Source organism: Macrotis lagotis, chromosome X (genome assembly GCF_037893015.1).
Source record: "Macrotis lagotis isolate mMagLag1 chromosome X, bilby.v1.9.chrom.fasta, whole genome shotgun sequence".
In the NCBI taxonomy this organism is placed as follows: Eukaryota; Metazoa; Chordata; class Mammalia; order Peramelemorphia; family Peramelidae; genus Macrotis; species Macrotis lagotis.
The window spans coordinates 318,905,968-318,924,682 of record NC_133666.1 but is presented as its reverse complement, the minus strand read 5'-3'; the positions used below and the strand labels follow the sequence as shown (position 1 = coordinate 318,924,682).

The window sequence follows — 18,715 nt, the reverse complement described above, 5'->3', positions numbered from 1 at the left end:
GGGGTGGTGTAAAGCAGGAGGTCTTGAATTCCAAGCTGAGAAATGTGGATTTGATCTTGTGTACTTTGCCCTTCCAAAGACAGGTATGGATAATGCATATAGAGATCAAATGAAGAATATAGGCAAGTATCTTAAAATATTTTCTTAAAAAACTCAGAGAGGGGCGGCTAGGTGGCGCAGTGGATAGAGCACCGGCCTTGGAGTCAGGAGTACCTGAGTCCAAATCCGATCTCAGACACTTAATAATTACTTAGCTGTGTGGCCTCGGGCAAGCCACTTAACCCCATTGCCTAGCAAAAACTAAAAAAAACAAAAACAAAAAAACTCAGAGAACCCCAGAATTAATATAGAAGGAAAAAAGATCTTTAAGATAAACCTTTCCAAGTTATTTTTATCTTATACAGTTACAAATCTCCAGATTTTCAACCTAACCCTACTCATAAAACCATGTCTTAATTCTCTCTTTAATCTAACCAAAATAGACCAACCTCCTCATATCGCTTATATTCAGTACTGTATTGATGACTCAGAGGTGTTTTTCATGCCATTATAGATAAACCCATATTCTGCCCTAGAAAAGTTTAATATTTCTTCTTGTTCATAGCAGAGTTCAAGTTAACTGCTATTCTGGTTTGTTTCTGTTCTCAACAGAATCCTGGAGGATAAGGTTTTATTTTGATAATTCATGCGGCTGGATATCAAACAGCTGCCAGGATATCTTCTGACATCTGCTCTCTAGTTCTTATCAATCCCTCCCATCTGGCTTGCATTCAACAGGACCCAAATCACTACTGAACAAAATCACAGGACTTTCAAAAGCAATTTCATGTTATCACCATATTCCTTTTTGGTGTTGGTCAGGAACACTGTTACTATTTGTCCTTTAGGTGACTCTGAAACTTATCTAACTAAACTTTTTCTTCCCACCCACCATATCTTAGCATTTCTATGATGCATATACTGACATGGGTTCACATTGAGTTTTGGATAGCTCAGGAAAGATAGTGATCCTGAGAAACATAATAAGTACTGGTCATTTTAACATCTTAATAAATTCTATATTTAAAACATATTAGTTATTAATGTCAATCCATAAATATAGATCCTAGGTATTTCTCATATCAGATATCTCTGAATACTCCTCAATCTTCCTTTCATTTATCCATCTTTCTCCCCCCAGGTCATCCCAAATGCTACAGTTAAAATAATTTCCCTTCTTGACACTGTAATCATACACTGTCTTTCTATAGACTTCAGCTTCTCAAATACCTACCCCCTATCTGTATCTACCAAGCCAGAGAAGGGAATTAGCATGAATACAGATGACTTACATCCAGAAGCAGAGACCTTCATAGGACCATTGACACCAATATTGTCCATTTTCCCCCTTGGGAAAATTTCCTGTATCCTGGGTCTACACAGAATATAATTAGTTCTAAAGTTTGTATTTTTGTCTGATGTTTAACTGGAATTCATCCAGTGTTAAGTAACAATTAGAGATCATAAAAATAAAATATTTTCTGAAAGCCACAAAGTAAATAAATAGTTGGACAAAAATGAGATTGAGATTTACTTCCCAGCTTCCATACATCCAAAGTCATCATGTTATAATAACCAGCAGGAGCACAATATGTGGTTATTAACCCCATAGTGAAAAATATGATTTTCCTCTTTAGGAAAAAAGTGTTACTGGTGAAATGATAATATGTAGGGGAAAATGTTCTTTCCTCTATTCTTTTTTGAACATAGTTGTCAAATGAAAGGAAAATATTGTCTGAAGTAATTACATTTTTCTTCAAAAACATCTTACAGTGCCATAAATAGAAAGGATACCGACTTTGGAATCAGAGGTATCTGGGTTCAAATCCTAAACCTATACTTTACTATACATACCTATATATATAATCTTGGCCAAAACTTTATCCAACTTTCCTCAAACTTAGTTTTTCCCACTTGTAAAATGAAGGTGTGGGGCGGCTAGATGGCGCAGTGGATAAAGCACTAGCCCTGGAGTCAGGAGTATCTGGGTTCAAATCTGGTCTCAGACACTTAATAATTACCTAGCTGTGTGGCCTTGAGCAAGCCACTTAACCCCATTTGCCCTGCAAAAAAAAAAAAAAAAACTAAAAAAATTAAAAAAAATAAAATAAAATGAAGGTGTTAGACAAGTTTTCTATAATATGCCTTTTAACACTAAATCTTTGATTTTCACATAATTTCAGCCTTTTAAATAATGTTCCTACATACTACATAGAAAATATTGGTGATTATATTAATAGTACAAGTCATAAAATCCAATTGAAATTCGACTGCAATAGTTAGCCATTTTAAGTTAAAGAGATGGCATTATTTCTCCTGAATTTTCTGCATAATTTTCTTACTTTTCCACTCCATTTTGCATAAATAAATATAAATTCCTAAGATCCGATATTTCCCTGTTTCAACATTAGACTGTGTGGTATTATTTGGAAACAGAATAAGAAAGATGGCCTCTAAGTTGCCTTCCATGGCTAATATCATGTAACTCATCTGTCTATGAAGTCAGACTGTATAAATATTCTCCAACTATATTTTTTCTCTCATTTGGCAATTTTATAGCATAGTCTACAGACCCAGGAACTAAAATCAATCTGGCTATCTGACTATCTGGCCTTCTGACTACAGCTGCTACAATCCATATATTCTGTCCCCTTTGGGAAGCATTTTCTTTAGGTTCTTCCCTCAACTAAGCTGGGAATTTCCAGTTAAGATATGCTCTCCTCTTTCATATCAAGGACCTTCTGACCTATAATAGCATCCTCCCTCTTTTACATATGTAGAATTGGGATGAATATCAATTGAAATATAAAGATCTCAAAGATAAATAAAATGGCAACCATATTCTTTCTATGTTGTGATGATCTTGGGAACTGCCAAATAGTTTTATCAGGATTGTCTTCCAAGCCAGATTACCCAAACTCAAAGAATCCACTGGGTTAATATAGTTGCAAACAGATGGAAGAAATGTCCTATGTTAGAATTTATTTGCCTATCAGCACAAATTAGAATTTATTCACCTATCAAACCAAAACTATGGCTGTCAATGTATGTTTGGATGGGACTTAACATTTTCATGTTTATTATTTATTATAGATCAAGCTATTAAAATAATGATAGCAAAGTTACACTTGATATTGAACATAGTAGCACCTAATGCCTGTGTGCTCAGTTGCAATGAATGGTCCTTCATAACCCAGGATGATTTTTCAGTTTTTCCCTTGTTTTAGGTTACCAATCATTCCCCAAATGGATCATATCTGTAGTCCTACTCAGTTTGTATATGTAGCTTTCCACTTTTCCCAATGAAATAGCTCTGAGATTAGCATTTAAAGGGAATATAGGCAGCTTTTTCTTGAGGCCCCAATTCCAAGCAGTGATTGTTTTGATGAAGTATTACAATAATGTTTTATGGAAGCAACAATGGGCTATGGCACTACAATAACATGTCAAAGTAACATAGCCATGGTTCTGACATGTTAGTGTAATACATCATCAGTTAAACAGTAGCAAGGAAGAAAGAAGCAGCACAAATACACTGGCACTAGAACTCAAAGAAACACAGGAAACTAGTTCAAATGACTTCCAACAGAGAGTTGAAATGGAATCATTAATGTTTTAGAGCTAGAAGGGACCTTAGAGGCCACCCAGTTCAATACCCTTATTTTCCACCTATGGAAACTGAGGCCCAGAGAGATTAAGCAACTTCTATAAGGTCATTCAACTAATAAGGAGCAGAACTGGGGCTAGAACTCAGCTCCCTAGGTACTTAGGGTACATATCTATGTCAAACTCCCAGACATAACTTAAGAAAGGAATCTAAAAATATTTTTGACTATTCTTAGGACTGACCCAGAGGCAATGTTATCCACAGGATGACAAGAGAATTTGTAAGCAGAGGATCACTTCTGATGAGATTCAAGTTTTTAATCTGCCAGCATGTAAGAATTCTTAACCTAAAATACATAAAGAAACATAAAATAACAGAGTTTAAATAACTTTTGAGGTCTTCTATTTCAACTTATACATGAAGAATAATTCAAATCCCAAACCCAATATTCACTTTTCAGGACCCAATTCAAATCACAATGAATATGATGAATATAGAGGAGTAAATGAAGACAAATAAACTGAGGCAATGTGAAGTAAGCAAAGCCACAACTTTTTTGTTAAGTCCTCCAACAATATAGAAAGAATATTAAAAGAATTGAAGATCAAACTCCACATTTTTAACCTCACATTCAGAAATTTAGCATGATAACAAAAGATCAAAGCATTAAATGTTGAGAAATGTATGGAAAATGAGTATGGAAAGTGAGACACTGAGGTATTGTTAGGTAGAGTAAAATATGTAATGGAGTAAGAAAATACCATCCCTTTCCTCAAGGAGGTTACAATCTGTCTAGGGTAACCTCAAATAATTATTCTATTATCCATTCTGGAAAGAAGTTTGAAAATAGGCAATTAAAGTCATTAAAATATCGTTATCTTTTGCAGAGAGCTGCTGAGACTAGGCATATACCCCAAGAAGATCTTTGACAAAGTTCTTAAAGTACTGCAAAAGAAATTATATAAAACTGTCTGTTTTCTTCTAGAGATATTTGCAATTCAGACCTGATTTCTTGCACTATAAAATAAATAATAACACCTTTAAAGGATAAAGGAAAATGAAATTCTTCTCATTTGTGGAGAATATAAATGTGTTTCCCCTAATTCATTACTTAGATGCAAACAACTATTCTGCCTATGTGTAAGGAATGTCTGATAGTAGCTTCTAGAAAAGTAACTGGATGAAGAGGACTCTGGGTTTGAGTTTGGGCTCTGAACTTAGTAATCTCCAGTTTTGTTTATCTTATATTTAAAATAAAAATCATAACATTATCCACCTTATAGTATTGTAAGAAAAACACTTTAAAACCTTACATTCATATAGTCTTGTGAATTATAGTTAGTGTAAGCAGGATAGATAGGCATAAGCTTGAGAGGAGGAATAGTGTTTTCTTTCTCTACCTCATCCCTTCTGTAGATTCCATTACAGTATACTATAAAAAATTAGTTAATGGATTTTGCTGAGTGATGTTCTCAGTTCTCATAATATGTTAAAAAATAGTACTCTTTTAATTGTTAAACTTGAATACATTTCAGATTCAGTTAATTCTTCTTGGGTCTGATTCATGTGCATTTAACTGGTATAAACTTTTTATTATTGTAGTCAAGAAATTATTTGATGTCTAAGGGTCTTTTTAAAAAAAGCCATTTCTCTTTGAACAATGAAATCACGTTTCACTGGCATAATTGGACTGGAACACAGACAGGCTCAAGTTGAGCTGTAAACTCAGAACCCATGAAGGTCGATTGGAAAAAAGCAGTCGTCCATCCCAGTCTTAAGTGGCACTTTTTTCCAAATGGTGTCACAAACATGCATACAAAACAAGAAGTAAGTGTTACAGATTACAGCCTAAACCTTTTTGGCCATGCCTGTTAGAAGAGAAAAATAAAAGGAAACTCACGCTGCTTCTTACACGACATGAGGACAAAGGAGAGACAGTTGAGTTTGTAGAAGAACTTAAGACTGGAAGCAGAAAAAAATATGTGTGTGTATATGCATATGGGTATTTATTTATTTTTCAATTTCTCAGGACTATATCCTTTCCTTTCTGTCAGATCAATAAGACAGCATATTATGAAATAACAGAAGAATGGAGATAGAATGCATTAATGCCTTGGAAACTGCCTGAAGATTGCCATATATAGAACTGATGAGCTTCAGGGTTGACAAATTGAATGCAGATCCTTAGGAAAGGTAATGTCCATCGGTTCCGCTGGGTTTAGAAACAGAATTATAGTAACCTAGACTTTGAGTGAACTCAAAGGGTTTTTCATTCTAACACGGTCACATTTCACAGATGAGCAAACTGAGATCCAATGAGGAAATTACTTAGGATGGTAGGATAAGACACCAAAAAAGCTTTTTAGTCCCTCTTTCTTATTTTACAGATGAAGAATCTGAGACCTGAATAAGGTAAGTGTCCCACCTATGGTCACACAGAACATTATTAACAGGCTAGAATTCAGATGTCCTGGTTTACAGTCAAACCACATTTTCAAGTACAACAAAGTTCCCAGAAGCTCAAAAAACACATGGAGCCCTCATAAGTGAGCTTAACAGAAAGGATATCTTAGTTAATTCATTCCCTCAGGAGCCTTATGTTGTGATTACACTGTTTTGGGGAACCCCCAACTGACCTCCAATAAAACAGATTGATATTTTCTCTACATTTGACAGCCTTAGAGCAAAGGTGTTTGTTTGGGAATGGAGTAGAGGTTGTTATCTTGATAAAAGTTGGCAAAGCCCAAAAGAGTTGACTTTACCAGAGTTTGCCTTGATTATATTAGGGAAATGAAATTTATGTTTTAGAGTACTTAAACGGGAAGGGAGGAAGGGAAGGAAGGAAGGAAGGTGGAAGAATGGAAGGAAGGAAGGAAAGAAGGAAGGAAGGAAGGAAGGAAGGAAGGAAGGAAGGAAGGAAGGAAGGAAGGAAGGGAGGGAGGGAGGATTTGGTGAGAATGAATGAGTAGTGGATTAAGATAATGATAAATAAAGAAACAAAGTCCCTTTTGATAACAAACTTCAGATGATTACTTTTGGGGAAAAGGAATTAATGAATTTCAGAATAAAGAGTCATAGAAGCTATAGTCTCTTGGACTTCAAAGAAACCTTGTACATTCTGTCTAACAGTCATGTCAAAATTAAGGAAGGTGTGCACAAATCATTGATTTACAAAGATCATGCTTATTCTCTAATCTCTCCTCTAAAAAGTTGCCATTTTCCTTTTTGGTAATTTCTGCTATTCAAGTGGATGTGAGCTGTTTGAAAATCACATTTCTCTGATTGGTTGTGACACAGCATCTTTTCATATTGTTGTTAATACATTGGATCTCTTCTCTTATAAACTGCCTGTCACCCCTTAATCTACTGCAAAATGTTTCTTGATTTGTACAATAAAAATCATACTTGGACTACCAAACATCAAAGGAGGTAATATGTGCAAAATCATTTATAGACTTTGAAATACTACATAAATGCCAACTTTTATTTTCATTATTAATAAAATGACTTGTAAATTGCTTTTAGGCTATACTGACAAAAAGGAGACTGTTATTATGTGACCTTATAATTATTATTTATACCAACATAGCATAATACATTTAAGGGAAGTAAGCTAGTAATTATAAAACAGAACCCTGCTCTCCCATCACTTCAGGTAATCAGGTTTCATGTTAGCATACAGAAGTTATAAGAAGAGATTTTTTTTAACTGTCATTTTTCCATGTTAAACATAATCCTTATGCAGCTATACTTTCAACTTGTTCTCACAATGGTAAAGAGGATGAAAGAAATAAGCATTTATTTAGCAGCTATTGTGTTATATATATATATATATATATATATATATAATATATATAAAATGGAGGTGGATATGTATGCGTAATGAAGATTATCCCCATATTCTAGCTAACAGAGATTAAGCAATTTGCCCAGGATAATACAGCTATTTTCTGATTCAGGATTTGAACTCACAATGTCCTGGTTCTAAGCCCAGGGCTCTATCAGCTATGCTACCTAGGTGGCAAAATTGATAAAGCATACAAAACATGGATATTTTGTCAAAAGTTATTGAAAAGTTAATTTCTAAGACTGAATCTCAAACAAAGTTTTCTAGAAACTGGATGTTATGAAGTACTTCTACTGGGAAAAGATGAAAATCTCCCAAAAGTTCCTATAAAGTTTCATTAGCAGAAGTTTTGCAATCATGTCTTCATTATACATACCTAACTATAGTTTGGATTAGGAAGTCCAGGACTTTCACTACTCAATTCATAAAGGCATGCTTATTTCTGTCTCCATGCTAATTCTACTTCCTCAGGAAACATTTTGCCCTTTTTGCTTATTTAAAGTCCATTCATTCTTCAGTATCAAGGTAAACTTAATAAAGTTTACCTTGGCTTCAAGCAATAAAAATCAAGTGTCTCTTCTCTGTTCCTACGGGTACTTCTCCAGAGAGGACTTTCATTACTTTCTACTTGGATTATTACAATAGCCTCCTAATTGACTTCTCCCTTATCCCTTTTTTTGTCCCTTATGCTTTTGCCAGAATAATATTTTATATATTTGGGTATAGCCACGTTTCTCCTCAGTTCAAAATATTTTTCAGTTCCTTATTTTCTACTGAGCAAAATTTCAGCTCTTTTGGCTAGGACTCAAGGTCCTACAGAATCAAGTGCAGTCTGAAATTGTGTCTCCACTCATGAGAAATGGAAAAAAGACCACTGAACGGCACAAGGTAAGTAATAGTTATAGAGCTGTACCTAAAGAGTGGAGAACTAGGTACTTGAAGGAGGAAACATCTTGTACTGTAAGATATGTGTATCCACAGGTGAAAGATCATTCAAAAAATGTCAGAGAATTAAGATAGAAAGTGTGATGGGGAACTTTATACAGAATGGTGGCAAAGCAGGTACTTGTTAATTTGACATTAGGAATTGAGAAGAATGCTATCTTAGAATGAAGGGATAGAAAATCCCAACACTTGAAAAACCCAAATAGACTATATTAATGTTTGGTGATTAACAAGGACACATATAATATTGTCAAGAGAAATCTAAAAATATTTTTTCTTTTTTTTTTAGTTTTCACAAGACAATGGAATGAAGTGATTTGCTCAAGGTCATACAGCTAAGTAATTATGAGGTGTCTCGGGCTGGATTTGAATTCAGGTCCTTCTAACTCCAGGACTGGGTGTTCTATCCAGTGCACCACCTAGCTGCCCTAATCTAAAAATATTTCAAAGGATTATGAAATTTTTGTCAAAAAACTGAAGACCTTAGAGCAACAGGTACTGTTTTGATTAATAATGTCAATCTTTGTCAAGGGCATAAGAAGATCGAAGCTTTGGAACCAAATTGATTCTTAAGACTATGTTTCTTGAAATGATCTTTGGGGAACCTGCCAAAATACCAGAGGAAAAAACGTTGCAGTACAGGTGAGGTCTCCTTCATCTCCACAATAATCCAGACAACACATCACCTTCTTATTAGTAATTCCAAGATTAAAGACAATGAGTCTTTTTTCCCAGATCATGTTAGCACAGAAAAAAAGAGAAATCAAAAAGCTTTGAATCTCACAGTTTGTGACACACTGAAAACTTGCAGCTCTTAAGATCCTAGAAGCCAAAAACAATACCAATAACAGTTCAACCATTCCCTCTTGGAATTCATAATCTGGCCAAAAAACAAAGTCAAAATTCAAGAAGTCTAAAAAAATAAGCAAACAATAACTTAAATAAAATCCCACCATAAAGAGTTATCATGAGAGGGCTGTTAAAGGTACAAATCCAGAAGATGAAAATGACACAAAAAGTATAATAAAGGTAAAAGAAGGGAGAATGGATGTATGTGTGTGAGAGAGAGAGAAAAGAAGAAGAAGAAGAAGAAGAAGAAGAAGAAGAAGAAGAAGAAGAAGAAGAAGAAGAGAGGGAAGGTGATCAAAAAACAAAATAGAAGAGGGAATTAAAAAGAAAAGAAAAGAAAATCTTGGGCATAATTTTGAATTCAACTAGAATTCATGAAAGAGATAAAACAAGAGCTTTGATTTTTTTAATTAGAGACAAAAGATAAATTCATGATTGAAATGGGAATACTAGAGGGAAGAATTAGAAAAGAAATGAGAGAATCTGGGGAAAATTTGAAACATCAGTGAAAACAACTAGGGAAGAAAAAAATTGGAATAAGAATTAAGAGCTTATCAAAATAGGTACAAAAGCATGTCCAGGCAACTGACTTTTTGAAAATCAGAATGAACCAAATAAAAATTAATGACTCCATGAGGAATTTATAAATAAAAATAAAGCTAAAATTAAGTTAAAAGTTTGAAAATTAAAATAAAGCTCAAGGTTTTTTCATATTAAAAACAACTTACCTCAGACACAGCTCACGAATCATTAGATTACCTGAAATTCATGGCCAAAATTCAGATTATGTCATATTTCAAGATGTCTTGAACTAAATCTGCACATAATTCTACTAACTAGAGGAAAAGAATAAAATAGAAGTCACATCCTGAAAGAAGCATTAAAATGAAAACTCCCAGGAATATTATAGCAAAAAATCTAGTTTCCAGGTTAAATTAAACAAAACACTTCAACAAGACAGAAAAAAATCAATATTAAGGAGCCACAGTCAGGATGACAAAAGATTTAGCATTGGTGCCACAAAAGAATAAAGAGCTTAGAATATGATGTTCTACAAGGAAAAAGAATAAGTCAAGAATAACTTTCCTAGCAAACCTGAGTGTAATTCAACAGGGGGAAATATATCTTTAATGAAATAAGAGACTTCTATTCATTCTTGCTGAAAAGATTAAAGCTATATAAAAACATTAAAATGAAAAAAGGAATCAGCATAATTATAGAGATAAACATGAGTAAGCATTCATGAAATAATAAATAAGGATGAACTATTTATATTCTACAAGGAGACAATATATTTGTCCCATTAGAACTCTATCATGATCAGGAGTGATAGAGGGAGTCTAATAAGAGACAATGTGGAGTGTTTTTTAAAATGTTTTGGCAATATTAAAAGAAGAAAGGAAAGAGGGAAGGAAAGAAATAGACCTGGGGTAGGGGAGAAAGAGTGGGGAAATTATTACCCATAGTTGTAATGTGCAAATAGAAGAATACTGTTATTTGTTGTTTGTTCTCTAAGACAACAATGACATAAGGGATGTGATGCCATGCCATGCAAGTGAATTGGATTTTAATGAGGGAGGGCTGTACACCATCTTCACTTTTTCATCTGGAACTATCTGAGTCCTGTGGTCAGATATGGATCAAGATGACAGGAGATGGCTCTAGATGCAGTGGGTGACCTTGGTCTTTTCAAGCTAAAGTTTTTAAGGTCTTAAGGGGGAAGGAGTAGAAGGAAAAGGAAGCATTTGAACATAACTTTCACTTGAACTTGTCAAAGGAGAGAACAATATATACAGATAGATTGAACAGAAATACATTTCATTCAATAAATAAATGGGAGGAAAAAGGATAAAGTAGGCAGGAAGGAGTTAAGAAGCATGGTTAATTAAGGTATGGCTTAATCCTAAGCAAAACATACTCAAATATGTCTCTATCTCAAAGAAGGGTTTAAAGGAAAACTAGCAAAAAATAAAAATCAATGATTGAGTGTAGCACAAGAGACAATATAAAGGGGCAGGGGAGCTAAAGCAAATTATAGCAAAACTAAAGCATGGGTGGTGGAAACACAATTTTCTTTGCACCATCCTCTTTTCTTTTATAATGAGAAGCCCAGAAATGTTGGCCAATGCAATGACAGAAAAATTATAGAGGATTTGTGAAGTTATCCATTTCCTGACAGACAGATGATGGACTAAGAGTGCAGACTGAAACCAAGACCAAGATGAAATTTTTCTTGAGTATGCATATTTGTTACAGCTCTATTCTTCTTTTTCATTGATGGAAAGAGAAATATGGGAAATCAATAAGGTAGCTTGTTGGTAATTTGTAAAATTGTTTTTGAAAAAACAAGATGGGGACTTCAAGGGGAGGAGTCAAGATGGCAAAATAGAGGAACCTCCTAAGACAACTTCTAGGAACATTCCCTCCAAACATCTTTAAAATGATGGCTAAAGTCAAATTCTGGAGTGATAGAGTCAACAAAAGAGACGAAGAGTTCTGTGATATTGGGGTGGAGTCTAAGCCAGAGTGCATGTTTATACAAGAGCAGTGGTGGCACTACTCAGTGATGACAGAAGTAACAGCAATTTCAAGATCTCTCAAGAAATAGAGAGTAAGGGGACTTGGAAATTTGTCAGAAAGAGATTATGAAAAACTATTGTGATAACACTTGATGAAGGACTAACAACTCTTTGGCACATATCCACTTCTGAATCACAGTTCAAGGGTGAAAAGGCGTATGTTTTTTCAAGTGGGAGTAGGGAATCTGAGTAATACTAAGGACTAAGGTAGTGTCTATGGCAATTCTACAGGATCAGAGACCCTTCCAGGGTAAGGACCAGAGCAAAAACCAGGAGAATAGTGGTGAGACCTCAAAACAGATCATACCTCCGTAGAAGCATTACAAACTTCAAAACTCCTAGAAATAGGGCTGAAAACAGCAGTTCAAAAATGCCTGAAGCTTGAAATTACCTCCATGCTAATAGTAGAGATCCATTTTAACATAAATACAAATTCAAGAAATGAGCTAGAAAAATAAGTGGGCAACATCATCATCATCAACAACAACAAAACTTACCTCATAAAGCTACTGTGGTGACAGGATGACCAAGACCCAAACTCAGAAGAAGACAGTAAAGTCAAAACTGCTAGAAGCATAATCCCAAAAATGTGAATAGCACAAAATTCCAACATTAATTCCCAGAAGAGCTAAAAATATTTATTTTTAAAACCAAATAAAAGTGTGGTAGAGAAAATATGTAGTTTAAAAAATGAGAGGGGCAGCTAGGGTATCACAGTGATAGAGCACTGGTCCTGAAATCACCTGATTTCAGATCTGACCTCAGACACTTAATATTTATCTAGCAGTGTGATCTTCAGCAAGTCACTTAACCCCAATGCCTTGCAAAAACCCAAAATCAAAAAATAAATGCAAACAAGGGAAGAAAATTATGAAAAGACAATTAACAGTATGGTAAAAAAGAAACCAAAAATATCACAAAAATAAAAATTTAAAAACAGAATAGGTCAAGTGGAAAAATAGATACAAAACTTCACTGATAAAATATAAAGCAGAAGTGAGTAGCAGGTTATTACAAAGTATAATTCAACAATATGTTGTTTGCAAGCAACACACTTGCAACACAATTAAAGAAAGGGACTGAACATCTCACACTTATCAGATTAGTTAATATGACAGAAAATGGAAATAAATGTGGGAAGGGGTGGGAAAACTCAGATATTAATGCATTGTTAATGGAGATGTGAATTGATCCGACAATTCTGGAGAACAATTTGGAACTATGCCCAAAGGGTAATAAAGTTGTACATACCCTTTGATTCAGCAACATCACTACTAGATCAAGAGTCCAAAGACAGCATAAAATAGGAAAAGGACCATATGTGCAAAAAAAAAAAAACCTTATAGTAGCTCTTTTTGTGATGGCAAAGAATTGGAAATTGGAGATGTGGAGGAATGTCCATCAATTAGGGGAACGACTGAACAAGTTGTGGCATTTGAATATAAAGGAATACTAATGCTCTGTAAAAAATCACGAGTAGGTGAATTTCAGAAAAGCCTGTAAAGACTTACGTGAACTGATGCTTAGTAAAGTGAATAGAACAAGAACATATGGCAGCAGTATTCAACTATAATAAATTTAGTTCTTCTAAAAATATAGTGACCAAAGAGAATTTCAAAAAGACTTTTGATAGAAAATGCCATCCATATCCAGCAAAAAGAACTAATGAGTATTAATGTAAACCAAAGCACTATTTTTATTTTTTAATTTTTTTTATTCTTTCTCATGTTTCCCCCCTTTTGTTCTGATTCTTCTTTCACAACTTTACTAATGTAGAAATATATTTAACATGATTGTACGTGAATAACAAATCAGATTATTTGCTGACTTAGGAAGAGGGAAGGAAGGAAGGGAGAACATTTGGAACTCAAAATCTTACAAAAAAAAAGAGTGCTGAAAGTTACCGTCATTACCTGTAATTGTAAATAAAATAAAGGACCTGGAGCAGAAACTATTATGCTATAGCAGAAGTAATGTTATATAAATTTTTTTTAAAAGCTAATCAAAGGAGATACACAAAGAAACTGCATATTGCTAAAAGGCACAATAACTAATGAAGGAAAAGCAACACTAAATTTATATGCTCTAAAATTCATATCATACAAAAATCTTAAAAGAAAAGATAAATTAATTATAGAAGGAACAGTGTACTAGTAAGGGAATTCAACTTTCCCCTCTCAGAGCTAGATATATCTAAACATAAAATAGATTATATAGAAGTAAAGGATGTGAATGTAATCATAGAAACTTAGATATGTCAGACCTCTGGAGAAAAGGTTGGGTGAGAGCAGAAAGAAATGTACCATTTTTTCCCCTCAGGCATACATTATACCTTCACAAAAACTGACCATGTATCAGGGCATAAAATCTTACAACCAAATATTGAAAAGCAGAAATATTAAATGTACCTATTCAGATAATTATGCAATAAAAATTGCATTCAGTAAAGGCTATAGGAGAGAATAAACATTAATTGGAAACTAAATGAGCTAATTCTAAAAAAAATGAGCAGATCAAAGATAGAAGCAACCAATTACATTAAAGAGAAAGACAACAAGGTTACAACACATCAAAATTTGTAGATACAGTCAAAGAAGTTGGTGAATTTTTCTATTTCTTAACTTATAACATCAAAAGCTGAGAAGCAGCAGATCATTGAATTGAAGATTCATTTATTTTTTAAAAAATAGAAAAACCTGAAAAATATTCCATTCACATAAGAACCAAAATCCTCAAAATAAAAGGAAGGAGAGATTAATAAAACTGAAAGTTAACAACTGAACCAATAGATATAGTTAGGAGATAATTTTATAGAAAAAAAATAATAAAATAGCCAAAGCATCAATTAATTTGATTTATAAAAAAGGAGAAAAGCAAAATACCAGTATTAAAAATGACATAGGGGCAGCTAGGTGGCGTAGTGGATAAAGTACTGGCCTTGGAGTCAGGAGTACCTGGGTTCAAATCCAGTCTCAGACACTTAATAATTACGTAGCTGTGTGGCCTTGGGCAAGCCACTTGACCCTATTTGCCTTGCAAAAATCTAAAAAAAATGACATGGGTAACTACTCCATTAATGAAGATGAAATTAAAGCAATTATTGCATTATTTTTATTAATTTTATGCCAGTAAAGCTGATGGTCTAAATCAAATGAATGCTTAAACAATATAAACTGCTTAGATTAACAAAAGAATTGCACTTTGTAAATAGTCCTATCTTAGAAAAAGAAGGAAAAAAAAAGAAAAGTTCCCTAGGAAAAAATATCCCCAACTAGATGGAAATAGAAGTGAATTCTACTAAACATTTTAAAAACAATTATATAAACTATTGGAAAAATAAAGTAGACTACCAAATTTCTTTTATTTTGCAAATGTGTTGCTGATATCTAGAAAGAAAACTACACATAAATTTGCTTTATGATTATTGATGCAAATACTTTAAAACAAAGTGCAACTCTGAGAGATTATAACATTTCATAAAGATTATATATTATGACATGAGAATTTTACCTGAAATGCAGAGATAGTTCAGACAATTATCAGCACAATTGACTATATAAATAAAAAACAACAGAAAAAACTCATAAGATTATGTCAATAGAAATAGAAAAAAACTTTTTGGTAAAATAAGAGTACTCTTTCCTATTTAAAAACAGGAGAAAGCATGGAATTAAATGGAACCTTTCCTAAAAATGTTAAAAAGTTATCTATCTAGGGTTGGCTAGGTGGCCCAGCGGATAGAGTACCAGCCCTAGAGTCAGGAGTACCTGAGTTCCAATCTGACCTCAAACACTTAATAATTACCTAGCTGCGTGGCCTTGGGCAAGCCACTTAACTCCATTGCCTTGCAAAAAAAAAGCTAAAAAAAAAAAAAGAAAAGAAAAGGAAAAAGAAGTTATCTATCTAGAAGCCAAGAGCAAGCATTACCTTTAATGGGGAAAAACTTGAAGTTTACCAATAAGATCAGGAGTGAAGCAATCATGTTCATTATCAAAGCAATTTATTCAATGTTGTATTAGAAATACTACCTAAAACAATAAAACAAGGAAATAAATTGTAGGAATAAAAATAGGCAATGGAATTAAGCTATCAGTGTATATATATTATATATAGGAAACTTAGAAATAAGCTATCAATAATCAACTAAATAACTGGTTGAAACAATTAAAACCTTTAACAAAGTTTCAGTATACAAAATAAATTCATATAAATCACCAGCATTTCTTTGTTATACCAATTAACCACAATAGGAAGAAATAGAAAGAGAAATTCCATTTACAATAGCAGCAGAGAATATAAAATACTTGGGAGTCTACATGCCAAAACAAACCCAGGGATTATATGCATGCATTTTCAAAGCGCACTTCATTCAATTAAAGACAGATTTAAACAATTAGAAAATTAATAAATTGCTCATCTGTAGTCCAAACCAATATAATAAATATGTCAATTCTCCCTTAATTGATATACTAATTCAGTGTCAAACCAATAAAACTACCAAAGAAATATTTTTAGAGATAGAAAAAATAACATAAATCATCCAAAAGAATAAAACATACAGAATATTACAGAAAGCAGTGAAAAAAAAGGGACCTAACAGTATCAGATTTCAAGTTATATTAAAGCAGTTCTAGTGCTGGTTGAGAAATAGATTTTTTATCTGTGGAATAGATTAGATATACAATACACAATAGTAGGTGACCATAGTAATTTAGTATTTGATAAACACAAAAATCCAAATGTATTGGGTAATATCTCACCATTTGACAAAAATAACTAAAAAACTGGAATGCAGCTTGACAGAAACTAGTATAGATAACTTCTCACATCCTATACCTAGATGATGTTAAAATGGATAAATGATATAGATATAAGGTGTGATGTCATAAGTAAATTAGAGGAGCATGGAAGAAATGCACCTGTTAGATCTCTAAAGTGATCATGGAAAGTAAATGAATAACTGATTATAGGAAATTTTTAAAAATGCACAAACTAATTGAGTTAAAATTTGAATGCAAATATAAAACTCATAAGTGTTTCTGAAAAAACTCAGGCAAAGTAAAGAGATCAGAACCAAGAGAACATTATACCCAGAAACAGTAATTTTTTAATTTTTTTTTTTTTTAGTTTTTGCAAGGCAATGGAGTTGTGACTTGCCCAAGGCCACACAGCTAGGTAATTATTCAGTGTCTGAGGTCAGATTTGAACTCAGGTACTCCTGACTCCAGGGCCAGTGCTCTATCCACTGTGCTACCTAGCCACCCCCAGAAACAGTAATTTTTAAAGATGATTAACTGTGAAAGACTTAGCTATTCTTATGAAGATAATCACCAAAGACAATCCCAAAATACCTATGACAAAAATGTTTTCCATATCCAGAGAGAAAAGTGATCAACTCTGAATGTACATTGAAGCATACTTTTGGAACGCTTCACAAATTTGCATGTCATCCTTGTGCAAGGGCTGTACTAATATTCTCTACATAGTTTCAGTTTTAGTAAATGTGCTGCCAAAGCCAGCATACATACTTTTGAGAACTTTATTATTCTTTCCCTTTTTTCCAGTGGAGGAAGGCAAGAAAAATATATTTTACAAATTTATAAATTAAAAAAATTAAACCCACAGTTTTATTTTGTTTTAATGAAAGAAAAAGGTTTTGGTTATAAACTATAAGAACTTCATCTTAGCTGGAGATCACTTAGAAAAGAGTTGCAAAATATATTTAAGTAGAGTTTTGCAGACATAAGGAAAAGTCTCAACAGCAAAAGGTTTTTAACCAAATGACCAGGAAGGAGAAAACTACTTTTTAATATCTGCCATGCTAGATGCCAAAGAGAGTAAATAAGTACAGTATGGGAGAAGGGAATAACAGGAAAGACAATCATTGTTCACCAAATAACAACAACAAAAAAAGAAACATCATCAAACTTTTGGCCTAAAATATTTATATACAACGTCACAAATTGTCACAATACTTTATTTTGTGACAATCAAGGTCACAGACACTCCAGAGAAAGCAACCAGAACCCCCTGCTGGCCGTCTGGAGATACTGTGTTCAGTGAGCAAAACCTCTAGCACCCCCTACTGGGAGCTTGAGATATTGCACTCACTGAGCAAAACCTCTAGCACAACCTACTGGCCAACTAGAGATATTATACTTAGTGAGTAAAGCCTCTAGGGATCCCTACACCAAACGACTTTGAACCAGCCCCCACCATCAAAAGTTTTTAGGAAAATGAAGAAAAACTGGGTCAAAGAAGAGTTATAGAAAAATTCTTGGAAGGAAATGACACTAACTCAGAGAGACCTAGAACCTCTGAGGAGAATGTGACCTGCTCTCCAGCACAGAAAGACTTCCTTGAAGAAATAAGGAAGGAGATTAAAAAAAAACAATTGGAAAATTTGGGAGAGAAAATTAACACCTTGCAACAAGAAAACAATTCTCTCAAAACCTCAATTAGTAAAATAGAAAATTCTTAGAAAAATAGAATTGACCAATTGGAAAAGGAGTTGCAAAAGGTAAATGAAGAAAATTCTTCTCTAAAAAAAGAAGGGAGCCTGTGGAAACTAAAGACTTCATGAGACAACAAGAGTCTGATAAACAAAAACCAAAAAAATATATAAAAAATAGAAGAGAATGTTAAATGACTCATCCGCAAAATCACTCACCTAGAGAACAGATCAGGAAGGGACAACCTGAGAATTATCAGCCTTCCCGAAAACATTGAAGAGGGAAACAAAAGCCTGGATTTAATATTACAGGATTTAGTGATGGAAAATTGTCCTGATATCATAGAACCAGAGGGCAAAATATTTATTAAAAGAATACTTCGATTCTCCTCCTTAAA

The 18,715-nt window shown here is 33.6% G+C and overlaps 1 non-coding gene across 1 annotated transcript; it reads right to left on the bottom strand.

The window, feature by feature from the left end:
* Positions 1-17,281: 17,281 nt before the first annotated feature.
* Positions 17,282-17,388, bottom strand: LOC141503711 (U6 spliceosomal RNA). Its single transcript, XR_012473039.1, has one exon. It is a non-coding gene; the product is annotated as a U6 spliceosomal RNA (small nuclear RNA).
* Positions 17,389-18,715: the final 1,327 nt, after the last annotated feature.